The sequence below is a fragment of the Petromyzon marinus genome, chromosome 83, assembly GCF_048934315.1.
Source record: "Petromyzon marinus isolate PM22_M1 ecotype Great Lakes invasive population chromosome 83, UKy_Petmar_22M1.pri1.0, whole genome shotgun sequence".
Lineage (NCBI taxonomy): Eukaryota > Metazoa > Chordata > Hyperoartia > Petromyzontiformes > Petromyzontidae > Petromyzon > Petromyzon marinus.
Genome location: NC_133748.1, coordinates 938,188 through 943,649, shown reverse-complemented (window position 1 = coordinate 943,649; position 5,462 = coordinate 938,188).

The window sequence follows — 5,462 nt, the reverse complement described above, 5'->3', positions numbered from 1 at the left end:
CTACTGGACTGTGAGTCAATGTTCCACGGATGGATCGCTCGCTCGCTCGTTCACTCACCTCGCTCACTCACTGCACTCACGCACTCACCACCACCCACTCACCAACACCACTCACCCACTCACCCACTCACTCACTCACTCACTCACTCACCCTCATCACTCACCACCACTCACTCACCCACACCCACTCACCCACTCACCCACCCACCCACCCACTCACCACCCACCAACTACCACCAACCCCACTCACTCACTCTCTCACTCACTCACCCACTCACCCACCACTCACTCACTCCCACACTCACTCACCACACCCCCCTCCTCCCACTCCCTCACCCCTCACTCACCCACTCACTCACTCACCCTCACTCACCCACTCACTCACTCACTCACCCACTCACCCACTCACCCACTCACTCACCCACTCACCCACTCACTCACCCACCCACCCACTCACCCACTCACTCACCCACTCACTCACTCACCCACCCACCCACTCACTCACTCACCCACTCACTCACCCACCCACTCACTCACCCACTCACTCACGCACTCATCCACTCACTCACCGACTCACTCACCCACCCACTCACCCACTCACCCACCCACTCACCCACCCACTCACTCACCCACTCACTCACTCACCCACCCACCCACCCACTCACCCACCCACCCACTCACTCACTCACTCACCCACTCACTCACCCACTCACTCACCGACTCACTCACTCACTCACCCACTCACTCACCCACTCACTCACTCACCCACCCACTCACTCACTCACCCACTTACCCACCCACTCACTCACTCACCCACCCACCCACTCACCCACTCACTCACCCACTCACCCACTCACTCACCCACCCACTCACTCACCCACTCACTCACCCACCCACCCACTCACTCACCCACTCACTCACTCACTCACCCACTCACTCACTCACCCACTCACTAACTCACCCACTCACCCACCCACCCACTCACCCACTCACTCACCCACTCACTCACCCACTCACTCACCCACCCACCTGCTCAGGAACAATGGTGAGCGAGTGGAGCCCACCCACTCACTCACTCACTCACCCACTCACTCACCCACTCACTCACCGACTCACTCACTCACTCACCCACTCACTCACCCACTCACTCACTCACCCACCCACTCACTCACTCACCCACTTACCCACCCACTCACTCACTCACCCACCCACCCACTCACCCACTCACTCACCCACTCACCCACTCACTCACCCACCCACTCACTCACCCACTCACTCACCCACCCACCCACTCACTCACCCACTCACTCACTCACTCACCCACTCACTCACTCACCCACTCACTAACTCACCCACTCACCCACCCACCCACTCACCCACTCACTCACCCACTCACTCACCCACTCACTCACCCACCCACCTGCTCAGGAACAATGGTGAGCGAGTGGAGGTGCAATTGCTATTATCTGGGTCTTTCCCTAGGTCAACTCGGCCTTAAAAATGAGTCCCATGTGCTGTGGTGTGAGGTAGTGAACGTCGCCAGCACTGGGGGAGAGACAAAGGCGGCCGGGCGTGGTGGTGGTGCTGGTAGCCACCCACCCCCTCTGTGTGTGTAGCCACAGTGCCGGTAGCCTTCATAGACACTGCTGCTGCTGCTAACAGCACTTGCCCCTATAGCACTGTTAGAGGCAACCTGGGGGAGCTTTGTCTATGTCTCAGCACTTGCCCCTACAGCACTGTTAGAGGCTACCTGGGGGAGCTTTGTCTGTGTCTCAGCACTTGCCCCTACAGCCCTGCTAGAGGCTACCTGGGGGAGCTTTGTCTGTGTCTCAGCACTTGCCCCTACAGCACTGTTAGAGGCTACCTGGGGGAGCTTTGTCTGTGTCTCAGCACTTGCCCCTACAGCCCTGCTAGAGGCTACCTGGGGGAGCTTTGTCTGTGTCTCAGCACTTGCCCCTACAGCCCTGCTAGAGGCTACCTGGGGGAGCTTTGTTTGTGTCTCAGCACTTGCCCCTACAGCCCTGCTAGAGGCTACCTGGGGGAGCTTTGTCTGTGTGTGTGTAACAGCACTTGCCCCTACAGCCCTTCTAGAGGCTACCTGGGGGAACTTGTCTGTGTCTCAGCACTTGCCCCTACAGCCCCGTGTGAGGCTACCTGGGGGAGCTTTGTCTGTGTCTCAGCACTTGCCCCTACAGCCCTGCTAGAGGCTACCTGGGGGAGCTTTGTCTGTGTCTCAGCACTTGCCCCTACAGCCCTGCTAGAGGCTACCTGGGGGACCTTTGTCTCTGTGTCTCAGCACTTGCCCCTACAGCCCTGCTAGAGGCTACCTGGGGGAGTTTTGTCTGTGTCTCAGCACTTGCCCCTACAGCCCTGCCAGGGGCTACCTGGGGGAGCTTTGTCTGTGTCTCAGCACTTGCCCCTATAGCCCTGCTAGAGGCTACCTGGGGGAGCTTTGTCTGTGTCTCAGCACTTGCCCCTACAGCCCTGCTAGAGGCTACCTGGGGGAGCTTTGTCTGTGTGTGTACACAGCACTTGCCCCTACAGCACTGCTAGAGGCTACCTGGGGGAGCTTTGTCTGTGTCTCAGCACTTGCCCCTACAGCCCTGCTAGAGGCTACCTGGAGGACCTTTGTCTCTGTGTCTCAGCACTTGCCCCTACAGCCCTGCTAGAGGCTACCTGGGGGAGCTTTGTCTGTGTCTCAGCACTTGCCCCTACAGCCCTGCTAGAGGCTACCTGGGGGAGCTTTGTCTGTGTCTCAGCACTTGCCCCTACAGCCCTGCTAGAGGCTACCTGGGGGAGCTTTGCATGTGTCTGAGCACTTGCCCCTACAGCACTGCTAGAGGCTACCTGGGGGAGCTTTGTCTGTGTCTTAGCACTTGCTCCTACAGCCCTGCTAGAGGCTACCTGGGGGAGCTTTGTGTGTCTCAGCACTTGCCCCTACAGCCCCCTGCTAGAGGCTACCTGGGGTAGCTTTGTCTGTGTCTCAGCACTTGCCCCTACAGCCCTGCTAGAGGCTACCTGGGGGAGCTTTGTCTGTGTCTCAGCACTTGCCCCGACACCCCGCGTGAGCTACTTGGGGGAGCTTTGTCTGTGTCTCAGCACTTGCCCCGACACCCTGCGTGAGCTACCTGGGGGAGCTTCGTCTGTGTCTCAGCACTTGCCCCTACAGCCCTGCTAGAGGCTACCTGGGGGAGCTTTGTCTGTGTTTCAGCACTTGCCCCTACAGCCCTGCCAGAGGCTACCTGGGGGAGCTTTGCCTCTGTTGCTCGCTGCTCTCGGCACTTGCCCCGACACCCTGCGTGAGCTACCTGGGGGAGCTTTGTCTGTGTCTCAGCACTTGCCCCTACAGCCCTGCCAGAGGCTACCTGGGGGAGCTTTGTCTGTGTCTCAGCACTTGCCCCTACAGCCCTGCCAGAGGCTACCTGGGGGAGCTTTGTCTGTGTCTCAGCACTTGCCCCTACAGCCCTGCCAGAGGCTACCTGGGGGAGCTGTAGCTGTGTCTCAGCACTTGCCCCTACAGCCCTGCTAGAGGCTACCTGTGGGAGCTTTGTCTGTGTCTCGGCACTTGCCCCGACACCCCGCGTGAGCTACCTGGGGGAGCTTTGTCTGTGTCTCGGCACTTGCCCCTACAGCCCTGCCAGAGGCTACCTGGGGGAGCTTTGTCTGTGTCTCAGCACTTGCCCCTACAGCCCTGCCAGAGACTACCTGGGGGAGCTTTGTCTGTGTCTCAGCACTTGCCCCTACAGCCCTGCTAGAGGCTACCTGGGGGAACTTTGTCTGTGTCTCAGCACTTGCCCCTACAGCCCTACTAGAGGCTACCTGGGGAGCTTTGCCTCTGTTGCTCGCTGCTAACAGCACTTGCCCCTACAGCACTGCTAGAGGCTACCTGGGGGAGCTTTGTCTGTGTCTCAGCACTTGCCCCGACACCCTGCTAGAGGCTACCTGGGGGAGCTTTGTCTGTGTCTCAGCACTTGCCCCTACAGCCCTGCTAGAGGCTACCTGGGGGAGCTTTGTCCGTGTCTCAGCACTTGCCCCGACACCCCGTGTGAGCTACCTGGGGGAGCTTTGTCTGTGTCTCAGCACTTGCCCCTACAGCCCTGCTAGAGGCTACCTGGGGGAGCTTTGTCCGTGTCTCAGCACTTGCCCCTACAGCCCTGCTAGAGGCTACCTGGGGGAGCTGTGTCTCAGCACTTGCCCCGACACCCCGCGTGAGCTACCTGGGGACCTTTGCCCTTGTGTGGAACCTCCGCAGCAATCGGTCGCCACCAAGTTTCGCAAGGGAGCCTGCGGCAACTGCGGCGCCACCACTCACAAAAAGAAAGACTGCATGGAGGTTGGTGGGTGGGTGGGTTGGTGGGTGGGTGGGTGGGTTGGTGGGTGGGTGGGTTGGTGGGTGGGTGGGTTGGTGGGTGGGTGGGTTGGTGGGTGGGTGGGTGCGTGGGTGGGTTGGTTTGTTGGGGGGTGGGTTGGTGGGTGGGTGGGTTGGTTGGTAGGTGGGTGGGTTGGTTGGTAGGTGGGTGGTTGGGGTGGGTTGGTGTGTGCGTGGGTGGGTGGGTTGGTGGGTGGGTGGGTTGGTGGGTGGGTTGGTGGGTGGGCGGGTTGGTGGGTGGGCGGGTTGGTGGGTGAACGGGTTGGTGGGTGGGCGAGGGAGCGGGTGGGCGAGGGAGCGAGTGAGTGAGTGAGTGGGTGAGTGGCTGAGTGAGTGGCTGAGTGAGTGGCTGAGTGAGTGAGTGGCTGAGTGAGTGAGTGGCTGAGTGAGTGGCTGAGTGAGTGAGTGGCTGAGTGAGTGGCTGAGTGGATGAGTGAGTGAGTGGCTGAGTGAGTGAGTGGCTGAGTGAGTGAGTGGCTGAGTGAGTGAGTGGCTGAGTGAGTGGCTGAGTGAGTGAGTGGCTAAGTGAGTGAGTGGCTGAGTGAGTGACTGAGTGACTGAGTGTCTGAGTGAGTGGCTGAGTGAGTGAGTGGCTGAGTGAGTGAGTGGCTGAGTGAGTGAGTGACTGAGTGAGTGTCTGAGTGAGTGACTGAGTGAGTGAGTGGCTGAGTGAGTGAGTGTCTGAGTGAGTGGCTGAGTGAGTGAGTGGCTAAGTGAGTGAGTGACTGAGTGAGTGAGTGAGTGGCTGAGTGAGTGGCTGAGTGAGTTAGTGGCTGAGTGGCTGAGTGAGTGACTGAGTGGCTGAGTGAGTGGCTGAGTGACTGAGTGAGTGAGTGAATGACTGAGTGACTGAGTGAGTGACTGAGTGAGTGAGTGAGTGACTGAGTGAGTGAATGGCTGAGTGAGTGAGTGGCTGAGTGAGTGTCTGAGTGAGTGACTGAGTGAGTGAGTGGCTGAGTGAGTGAGTGACTGAGTGAGTGAATGGCTGAGTGAGTGAGTGGCTGAGTGAGTGACTGAGTGAGTGAGTGGCTGAGTGAGTGAGTGGCTGAGTGAGTGAGTGACTGAGTGAGTGCCACTCCCCCCGCGGCAGCGC